Source organism: Camelus bactrianus, chromosome 20 (genome assembly GCF_048773025.1).
Source record: "Camelus bactrianus isolate YW-2024 breed Bactrian camel chromosome 20, ASM4877302v1, whole genome shotgun sequence".
Taxonomy (NCBI): Eukaryota; Metazoa; Chordata; class Mammalia; order Artiodactyla; family Camelidae; genus Camelus; species Camelus bactrianus.
Window position 1 is genome coordinate 41,786,939 of NC_133558.1, and position 11,641 is coordinate 41,798,579.

Genomic DNA, 11,641 nt, shown 5'->3' on the forward strand with positions numbered 1-11,641 from the left:
AGGACAAGAAATGCCATCCACGTTCACTAACTTACCCAGTGTATAATAAGCTCCGTGTGCTCCACCATCTGAGGTCAGTGTGTTATGATCTGTCAGCTCCTGCGGAGCCATTCCTACAGCCCCACTAGCGTATTCCGGTTTTCTGATTTCGGGCTCAGCCGCCCCTTCCTAGGAACACAAAACAAGGTAAAACAAGAACCGAACTTCAGAAACCATCATGTGCATACGCTTGGTCAGTCAGTCAGTCAGTCAGGTAGACAAGAGTTATTTACCGAAGCTATCAGAACATAAGCCCTATCCTGGGAGAAGCTGGCGGTACAAATAAAAGGCAGATTCCCCTCTCTGTTCTGCCAGAGGCACAGGATCCATGAAAACAAGTCAGCACAGAAAAGTTTCAACAGCTCTGCAACTGAGGTGAACGGGTACAGTAACGCCACAAAGGACAGGAGAGTCCGCTGCACGTGGACAGCTCAGGGAACGCTGGGAAGACCGCACTGTTTCGTAAAAGAGAGAGCCAGCGCAGAGAGGGGATGTGGAGGGGCTTTGGGGAAGGGCAGCCTGAGTAAAAGGAGCAGGTGGGAAACAGCGTAAGGCATTAAGGAAACTAGACCACTGTTACTGGCGGTGGAATGGGAAGACAAAACATGCTGCCTTGAAAATGAAACGTCACTTAATTAATTTCAAGTGAGGACGGCTAAAACAAGAACCAACTCCAAGATACACCTAACTTTCCCAGGGATGAATTTCTTTTCAATATCCTCTAATGAACTGTAAGGGAAAGACCCTGAAAAAAAGAATGCCCATACAGACACTGGTTTCACTAGGTGAGTCTGGAAAATGAACACAAGTGCATTATCCAGTCCTACGGCATTAAGCACAGAATCACATCCTAAATTGTAAGTTCAAAACATAAGTCAGAAATTCTCATCAGCAGGTGCAAACGTGAAAATGCACACTCACACCAACCCCCGGCTTATGTCTCAGAATCCCCTGGTACTTATATAGCCACGCAAGGACATGAACAACAAGAGACAGTACCTCATCCCAGCAAGATTCTCTTCCTCTCTCTTCTGGAAAGTGCCGCACTGACACACCATCTGTAAAATGTAGTTACAGGTACATTAATGAGAATATTCACGAATGTAAATTAAAACCACCATGTGCGTCTATCTCCGTTCGTGGATGTGTCAAAACAAAAGTGGCAGAAGAGACTTTCAAAGAGTTAGAGCATTTTCTGAAAAAAAGGCTTAAGTCACGGTTGGGATATATTTCAAACCAAGCAGTAAGAGGAAAACACGTAAAAAGAATGGATGTGGAAGTTGGGTTTGCGCACTATGTATTTCTAACATTTGAAGTTTGCTCTTGTTTTGGTTTTTTCTTTTCTTCTGTTTTTAAATGGAGGTACCGGGAATGAGCACACGGAATTCGGCATGCTAAGCAAGCATTCTATTTACCACTAACCTATGTCCTTCCCCGAGTCAACTAGCTTCTCGGCACAGATAAAATAAAATACAAAACAGTCTTTCACGGTTCACTGCCTTACAAAACATGTTAGTTTGCTGAAGCGCAAAAGATCTTTGAGGCCTTCTTCCCCGTATCACACTAAGTCTCACATCAGACCGAGTGGGAGACAGGTCTCAGGACCCTTGACTGAAGAGACCACAGGCCCCGGGTTCGGGTGTTTCTTCCATAACCGATCATCGGCTGTGGAAGGTCAGGGCTACCCTCGCTGCAGACAGTGACAGGGGCGGGCTTGTCCTCCAGGGAGCCCGGGACGTGGTGTCTGTTGAAGGCCCGTGTGCAGAACCGACACGTCTGCCCTCCGTCAGAGGACCCTCTTTCCCTCTACAACAGACACCTCCCTCCCCAGGGCAGGACGGGGAAGACGCAGTCCATCAAGTGCGTCTGCTAAGGGACCAGAGGGACACGGCCGTGAGCCCAGTCAGGGCCGCCCGTGCACCGGGAAGCCCCGGAGAGCGATCTGCCCTCCTTCTGCAGTGACTCAAGGAAGAAACAGAGGACTATGCTTTCCTCTTACCGAGCGGAGCAGCTGGCGGTGGGGGGCGAGGTTGCACAGGGCACCAAGGGGGACCAGGTGCAGGTGCCCAGCTGGGCGACGACGGGCCGCACCCGGGACAGGCCACGCAGGCTGGTCCTTGGAAAGGTTGGGGCCCTCCGGCCCACGGGGTGACCTGCGGGACAGAAGGGAGGGCTGGGTTGGATGACAGACAAAAGCGCCAACACCGACAGGAGCCGAAACCCAACGTAGCAGTCTTCGGCACCGTGCACCCTCCCCTGTACTGGGTGCCCAATTGGCAGCTACGCTGCATCCACTCCTTCAGCCCTGGGCCTGCCTGCAGCTTGGGCTGCTCAGGAGGCTTTGGGGATAAAATAGTGTCAGCAAACTTCACTGTGATGCCTGGGCATACTTATCCCCTAATTCCCAATCCACAGGCAAAGCCAGGAATGGTTTGTTCAAAAGGAAAATGCTAGTTCCAGAGATTATTCAATACAAAATGACCACTGGAACACAACTGAGTAAAATTACTTACTTTGGTTTCCTCTGCCTCCTTTGCCGGAAAGGCGGTGCCATTCCTAACAGGGGTGCCACCCGGCCCTGAAGCTGTAAAGGGAGAGCAGCGCTGAAGGCGGATTCTATCTGAAGTTGCCGTGCGGGGGAAGCACGAGCTGAGCCCTCCGTGCCCTCCTCCAGGAGCTCTCACTCCCGCCCGTGCCCCGGGCTCTTCACAGAGGCCGCAGGTCTCCCTCACACCTCAGTTGACCACGAGGACGAGGGGAGACTGGACCCCTGTCCCATGACGAGGACACCACAGGGCCCTGATTCAGGTGTTTTCATAGCTAATCACCGTGGATGGGGTCTCAAGGCTCAGATCCCTGTCAACCAACACTTACACAGTGGACTCACAGCACACTTCAGGGCAAATCATTCTGTATGCAGATTATACATTAAAGTAAGAAGGGTCTTTCGTAGTAAGAGTATCAACAACCCCTGACTGTGAGCTCAACCTCTTCCTCCTCAGCCTGTTGGTAAACTGTTAAAAGCCTTCTCTCTGACAGTGCATGTCTTGTATAAGTGACCAGATGTCACGTAAACATTTATGAAAGAAGTGGCCTCAATGACTCATGTTGTAATAATCGGCAAAAGAATGGTGAGTTACATGGAGTAGCTGGTGGGAGACTTTAGAGTTACACGTTAACTCTGGGAGAGGAAGGCTACGTAGACGTGTCACTTACTACCTGGCTACTCTAGGTCACTGTGCAAGCTTTTTTATAAGAACGAAGGGACCTGCAAAATTAGTGAAGAAATGCCTGCTGCCTTAAAGCAGATCTTGAATAGAATATTTATCCACCAAGGCAAATGAAGAAAAATGTTTTTCTCGTTATGACATACTGCCTTCATTCTAAAACGTCATCCATGTTATTTTCCTGAAATGAGAAGAAAATTCAGCCTTCAAAACCGTGTCCAGGCGGGAAGAGAGGGCTGACGCTCATGTCTTCTAGTGCACAGAAACCAGCCATGCCAGCCACGCCAGGCATCCAAGAGACTTGGGGGTGGCCCGCAGTCCCTGGAGGGGCGTGAGCTCCACCGCTCACAGGGGACAGAGCCCTGCTGGCTGGTGGCATGTAAAGAAAACAGCATCTTGTCACCCAGCTGTGAACCTGTTCCCCACAGTGAGTGTGTGGTGTGGTGTCCAGGAAACCCGACAACTACCCATGGGGACAAGCAGCCCACTGGGCGGCTCCTGCTGCAGAAATGGAGCTGCCGCACTTCACAGTGCGCTCCTTACCTCTCAGGGGAGGGTGCAGCCTGTACGGTCCTCCTGGGGTGGGCTCCTGCCTCATGTATTCCTCTGCCTGCCTCCATCTGCAGATTGCATCCAATCTTAAAGATAAAGAATGGCTTCAATACAAATTACACCACCAATTCCTCTACTAGGCACAAAACAACCAGTCCTTAAAAATCTCAAAACACCCATTAAAATGTGTCAAAATTCTGTACCTCTGTTTCAGGTGGGCAACTTCCCTTCTCAACTCAGAGGAGTTTTCCCTTCTCAGGTCAGAGTTTTCCCTTCTCAATTCAGAGATTTCCCTCTCCAGCTCCTGAGCCCTGAGCTGTGGGAGAAAAACATCCACGTTCAGTTGTGGCCGACTGTGCACAAAGGTAAGGAAGGAAACAAATTCTTACCGAGCTGTCTTGGGCCTTCTTCTCGGCAAGAGTGACCTGAAAAAGTCAACACATCAAGAAACACCCCATGGCAAGGGGTTCTCAGGGCCACAATAACTGTCTGCATCAGGTGCTGAGGACTCTGTGTCAGGAGGAAGGCAGGTTACCTGGTGTCTCCAAGTGATCTCTGCTTCCCGCATTTGCCCGTGACATTCTTCAAGTCTTATCCTATGAGTTACAAATTGTTCCATCAGAGAAGACACAATGCTGGGTATGCTGTTAAATAACCTGCCCCAGTCCAGGTTATCTGCACTGCACACTCACACACATCATCTCACCGCTCAAGACACACTGCACACGGCTGCAGAAGCACGGCAGGTGCAAAGCTGTCGCTGCAGCCACTCCTTCCGTCACTGTTACTGAACGCCTGCCCGGTTCTGCGCCGACACAACTCCCCCTCCCGTTCTCAGCATTTCCCTCACGTGTCCTGTGCTGAGCGTCTTTCATCAGAGCTTGATTCTTCCTTTCCTTACATCCTGACCCTACTTCTTACCCCTGGGTCTCCCCAGCAGCACGGGAATGTGTGTTGGTCCGACTGACGCTACACTAAACTGCTATCCTCAGGGTGACAACGGTTTATAGCACCTTCAGAAACATCTCTGTGAACCGTCTCTCCTCTCAGTCTGGCCAGCACTGGGGACCAGGAAATTCTTAGTAACTTAATACATTTTAAAGTTAAACGTTTAACTTAACATGTGTAAAACTTAACACTTTTCCTCCTGTGTGAAGCCATGTATACAAATGTCTTTTGTTTGGGTCGGTTTATGATACTGTGTCTAAACATTTTAGAAAAGTTTTCAAAAAATCCAACAGGTGTTTTCAAAGCCGCATGTGCGGAGGAGCTGAACTCACTTGTACCATCTTGTCTCCTCTTCAGCCAATTCTGCCTCCTCCTTTGCTGCCAACAGCTGCTGCTTTCCCACCAGCTCACTTCCGTTCATGTCCACCTTCCTGAGAGGGGAAAGAAACTGTGAAATTCTGCCAGTTTCCCTCCCAGAAACTGGAAGGGAAGAATTCCATGTTCCTTTCGCCCTTCCCCATAAATGCTCAGGCTGATAAACACACAGGAAAGAATTAAAGTACCCCCACTAATAAATATGAAATAACTACACTCAGGCCTCTGGCAAGTGTTTGGTATCTGGGCTTCCCTTCAGCGTCCCCACCCCTACTCATTTGTGCATAAAGTAAACACACAGGAAAAGCCCACGTGAGGTGTGCTCTGCTCCCCCCCCCCACCAGGCTCAGGCTCCTGTGCCTGGGACAGCGCGAGCTCACTGTGTTTCAACGTGGGAATCAGGGTCTGACCAACTCACCACAACCAAACACATTAGGGTAAAGCAAGCCTTCATGACTTGTTTGATTTCTCCCACAGAGAGCCCAGATTTCAGTCAAAACCTGGAGCAAAACCTGATCCTTTAGGAAATATAAGGAAATGTTTGTTTTTGAAAGCGGGTTAATGGGTGTGATGTCCATGACCTCTCCCTGAGAATGACAGGAAACTCTGGACAAATTATGAAATCCATGATCAAATGTAACAAATTGCTAACAATCCAGAAAGGGACATGAGGCCAAGATGGAGAAGAAGAAAGCCCAGGACTGGGCCCACCTTCCCCGGGGTTCACCCGGTAACTGCAGAGGAAACCACTGAGATGCAGAGCAGCCCGGCAGCCGGTGCCCCCTACGCACGGGCACCGCAGTCAGGCAGCTGGAGCTCATGGTCCGTCAGCGAAGGTGATCCCTAGAAAGACCCCCAGGACTTAGCTGGGATCCGTGAGAGCTACATGCCAGAAACAAAGGTGGACAGGAGACACATGGGCCTCACGAGGTCTGGCTGCACTGACTGATCTCAGCTCCTAACCGGGTTAACAGGATGTAGCGCTGCTGGCACCCTGACCACCTGCCAGCTGTAATGCCCACCTTCTCTGCAGCAAGTTAACCTCACACGAGGCCTCAAGCTTTCTCTATTTTCTACCCAATGTCTAGAGTTTATTAAAAATGATAGACACATGGCAGGTCATGACACTTTGATGTGGTTGAAACCTAAGGACAATAGAAATGGACCTAGAGGGATCCAGATAATGAAGTGACTAAATCTGGTCCAAGAACCTGCTAAAATCTCAAACTAAATACAAACAAGACTCTGGTAACCAGTTAGAATGAACAGAAGCAGCAGATTACAGAAATCAAGGTTGAAAAATAAATGCACATCTGTACTGATCGAATATGGTAACGAAAATATGGTAGTAAGTATTCTGAAACATATTACAATATCCACATAACTCCACACATTCATTCACACATTGTCATAATTAACACGGGAACGTCTTACCCTTCAGTGTCCATAGTTCCCTGTCCACTGATTTCATCAAGGACGCATACTTTCTTCACCTGCCTTTGGAAACCGTCTTCCTCACGTTCTTTCAGAGATCCCGATGCAGCATGGTGGTCTTGCATTTTCTTTTTACCCTCTATAAACATAAAACAATTGGCTTTGTGTGTGCACGTGTGCACTCAAGAGCTTGGCTGTGCTGGGGAGTGGAGAAAGGAGAGAATTCTGAAGGCAGGAGTCCCCTTTTTACCTTCCCAGTGCAAATTCATTGCTATTACAGGCATGTTTCATTTTATTGCCCTCCCTGGTAATGCATATTTTTAAACAGTTGAAGATTTTTAACAACCCTGAGTACAGCAATTCCATTGGTGACATTTTTTTTTCTGGCAGCATTTGCTCATTTCTTATCTCTGTGTCACATTTTTGTAGTTCCTGATATATTTGGTTCTTTATCATTTTAATTAAAACAGGCATGACATTCCTTTAAGGCAAAGCCTAATCCAGCGGAAGTCCCTAGTTCTCAGCAATCCTATAAACCCTGAGAGAGGTGAAGAGGCTTCAGAAGAAAAGTGTGAAGCCAGCAGGTGTTGGCCCATGAAGTTTAAGGCAAGATTCCATCTCCACTGCATACCTGTGCAAGGTAAGGCGGGAAGAGCTGACCCAGAGGCTGCTGTAAGTGCTCCAGGAGATGAAGCTAAGACAGCTAATGAAGGTGGTTGCACTAAACAACAGGTTTTCAATGCAGAGAACTGCAAGGGGTGGCCACCCAGCAACATCACAGCTGGAGAGAAGTCAGCGCCTGGCATCAAGGCTTCAATGGACAGGCTGATTTTCCCGTTAGCGGCTAACGAAGCCAATATTCATTTAACATTATGAAAATCTTATGTCCCATGAGAATCAAGTGAAATCTACTCTGTGCTCTATAAATAGAACAAAGCCTGAATGACAGCACATCTATTTACAACATGAATATTTTAGCTCATTGTTGATACCTACCGCTCAGAAAACAAAACAAAACACAAAAAAAATTTCTTTCAAAATATTACTGCTCATGGACAATGCACAAGTCATCCAGGAGCTCTGATGGAGATGCATGAGATGAATGCTGTTTCCATGCTTAACACGACATCTATTCTGCAGCCCATGGATCTGGAGTAATTATGCCTTTCAAGTCTTATTATTTAAGAAATACATTTTGGAAGGCTTTAGCTGCCATAGACAGTGACACCAATGATGGGTCTGGGCAAATGAATGGAAAATTTTCTGGAAAGGATTCACCATTTTACATGCCATTAAGAACATTCGTGATTCATGGGAAGAAGTCAAAATATCAACATGAACTGGGGTTTGGAAGGAATTGATTCCAATCCTGATGTGTGACTTTGAGGGGCTCAAGACTTCAGTGCAGGAAGGAGTTTCAGATGTGCTGAAAATAGCAGGAGAACTAGAGTTACAAGTGGAGCCTGAAGATATGACTGATTGGCTGCAACCTCATGAAAAAATGTGCATGAATGAGGAGCTGCTTCTTATGGACAAGCAAAGAAATTGGTTTCTTGAGATGGAATCTACTGGTGAAGATGCTGTGAAGAAGGTTGAAATAACAAAGGACTTAGAAGAGCGTATGAACTTAGCTGATAAATTACCGCAGGGTTTGAGAGGACTGACTCCAATTTGGAAAGAATTTCTACTGTGTGTAAAATGTGTCAAATTGCCTGCGACAGAGGACTTGTTCCTGAAAGGAAGAGAGAATCCTGTCACAAACTTCATTGTGGTCTTATGTTAAGAAATTGCAAAAGCCACACCGATCTTCAGCAACTGCCACAATGACCAGTCAGCAGCCACCAACGTTAATTCAAGACCTTCCACCAAAATGACTATAAATCAATAAAAAAAGTTAAAAAAAAAGACCAACAACCAACAAAAAGATTACACCTCACTAAAGGCTCCAATGATGGCTAGCAGTTTTTAGTAATAAAGAGTATTTTCATTAAGTTATGAACATTGGGGTTTTTAGACACAGTGGTATTGCTCACTTAATAGACTACAGTATAGTGTAAACTTAACTGTTATTTGCACTGGAAAACCAAAAAAAAAAAATGTTATTTGACTCTCTTTATTATATTTATTTTATTCTAGGGGTCTAGAACTGAAGCCACAACATCTCCCAGGAATCCTGTATGTAAGGTTTTCTTCCCAACAAGCAACATACCTTCCAGGCTGCAGTCCCCAGTTGTCACAGCTCACTGCATCGAACCCTCAGATCTGGTCTTCGAAACACCTGGCTGTAAGACAGATATGAGAAGACATTCAAGAAGTACTGATCCACAGCAATGTGAACATACTTAACACGAGAGGAATCGTACGCTTGGAAACAGCTAAGACAGGCCATCTGCTTTCCGTGCGTTACAGCACAATTAAACACTGACACAGTGATGCTCGGTTCTCTGAGGTAAGCATCTCTGGGGGTGAGTAACAATACTTACTCTCTTCTTGCTGCTGAGCTGAACGTCCTCCTGCACATGCATTTCTTCAGATTTCACTGTGGCTTCACAGACATGAGATTTATTAAGGGCAATTTCAACTTAAAACATTCTCATTGGTGACTAAATTCCCAAGAAAAATAATTTGAGTAGATATCAACATTTAATCTTCTAAAACATGAGATTGTTGTTCCTTGTGAAAGCTAATGTGTACAGTGGAAATCATGCTGCAACTGGAGGCATTTACCTCAAATTCCTCAAGTGTTCATTGAAACAGCACCTTTCAAGTTCTCTGGAGATGTTCCTTTTTCCAGTATCTTCACACAGGACACAAATAAAGTATGTACTAATATTTCAATGAAAACTCAGGGTGATATGCTTAAAAAGTGTAACTTTTTTTTTCCAGAAACAAAGTATTTTGTTAACTGCAAAACAAACCATAGAAAATAAATATATTATCCCTGGTACATGTCCAAAGACTTTGGTGAGCATTCTCTCCAGAAGATATTAAGGCAGTGAAATGATTCTGAACATACAAATTTTATAAAGAAAGGAAAGCAAGTGTTATACGTTCCCTTACACATGCTTGAAAGCATCTGAGACTTTCCCTGAATTTCGGTTTGGGGCTGAAGACAGTGCCCCATTTGAGAGTTTACAGCAGACAGGACCTCTTCCTTCAAGTTCTAGCACCGGGCATCCTAGCAGCTCGTTCTGACCCCTTGAATCTTGCATTTCCTTCTTCAGCTGGTCCTCTTCCACTGCCAGCCTGCCAATCTCTTCCAGAAAGCCTTGGTTTATTCTGATGGGCAGTTGCTTCTCTTCAACCCATTTGGAATCCTGTCCCTTCTCAGCCAGTACCCACAACTACCCCTAAGTTTCCTGTGATGGCAGCTGATCCAGGCTTGGCCCAGGACAAATGTCAAGCCCATAAAGAAATGTGGAAAAAAGACCTCCAGGCACAGATATTTCCTCGCCTCCACAGGTTTCCTCCTCCCTGGACAATGGAGTGCATGACTGGATGACAAGGGGAAGCAAGGGTGGGAAACTGCTCATGTCAAAGAGCTCACAAATGAGTGTCGCTGGTGAAATATAAACAAAGTTTACCCAAATTCACATGGAAAATTCTCTGTTTAACATCAACAGGGCAAGGAGCTGTGCACCTAGTCTAGTAACTTCCTTAACCTCTCAGGTATTTCCTGGCATCTTCTGTGTATCTTGGAGGGCAGTGTGAGTGGTGAGGAAACTCTCTAGGTTGTGAAAATAAGACATATTTCCTAGTCTCTGAACTAGAAAAAGTCACAGAGGTTTTAGTCCCTGAAATTCTGGGTCATTGTTCACAGGGAGGTTTCACTCCTGGGCTCTCACACTCTGCTGTGGTCAAAAGCAGGAGGAGCAGGAGCGCGCAGCTCGCCCAGGGCACAAAAAGCCTCAGAAGCCCTGCTATGGTCAACGTGGCAGCTCTTACCAGGTGTGGGATCTTGGCGTTCTGGTCCCTCACTGCCTGCAGCTTAGCTCGAACAATCTGAATGATGTCATTCAAATTTTCATTCACCTTCTCAATGGCTTTCAAGCTCTTCTTCAATGAAACATTGAATTAGTAACAATTACTCATTACTTTCATTTCTATTGTCAGAATGTAATCTAACAAGAGAAGAGGTTCGTACCTTAAACTTCAGTGCTTTCTCAGAGGGCATCTTCTTTTGCCTGATGGCCTCCTCTAAGCATTTCTTTGCTTTGTTGGTCTATGCAAAAATGTAATGAAGAAAACAGAATTACAAATACTAATTACACTGCTAGCTGAACCTATCTTGTGTGTGACCCCTTCCACTAATACAGAAAGTGGTGCTTTACATCTACGACACTTGCTTTGTTTATTTTTTTACTGATATATAGTCAGTTACAATGTGTCAATTTTCTGGTGTACAGCATGTTTCAGTCACATATATATATACACCTATGTTTGTCTTCACATTCTTTTTCATTATAGATTACAAGATATCAAGTAGAGTTCCCTGTGCTCTACAGAAGAAATTTGTTTTTGGGGTTTTTTTTTGTTTGTTTGTTTGTTTTTATCTAGGACACTTGCTTTGAACCTAGACCTCTTATGGAACACATGGAACAGGACAGTAGGATGAAGGAAAAGAGAGCCAAATAACTGAACTGCCAGAGGGGGGAGGAACTGAAGGTAAAATCACACACACACAAAAAAGCAAAGGACAAGGATACCTTCTGCACACAAGCAGATATATTTTCTGCAAGTTCTCTGTTTTCATTCTCCAAATTCTTGCTCTGCTCAGTCATCTGCTTTAAAGTAACTAAAAGGAGATGAAGCAATTTCTCATATTGGCAAGAAAACCCAGTAGAATAGAATTATCATGATTTATTAGCAGTAGAGACATATCTGGCTGGCACTATGAGTATAATTAACTTTATAGCTTTTCTACTGTGCCTAAAGGAAGCAAATCTTAGTGGCATTCTAAATGTGAGATCATTGAGATTCCTAGTTTAATTTTTTTCAAAGATGCAGAAACACAATAAAAAGTCTTCCCCTAAATTCTCTCCCAGCTATAAACACCATTCTAAGAA

At 45.5% G+C, this 11,641-nt stretch overlaps 1 long non-coding RNA gene across 1 annotated transcript; it reads right to left on the reverse strand.

Annotated features, from left to right (window-relative positions):
* Positions 1–6,577: 6,577 nt before the first annotated feature.
* Positions 6,578–8,852, reverse strand: LOC141574171 (uncharacterized). Its single transcript, XR_012500849.1, has 3 exons — positions 8,785–8,852; positions 8,219–8,307; positions 6,578–6,714 (listed from the first exon to the last, which is right to left on the reverse strand). It is a non-coding gene; the product is annotated as an uncharacterized LOC141574171 (long non-coding RNA).
* Positions 8,853–11,641: the final 2,789 nt, after the last annotated feature.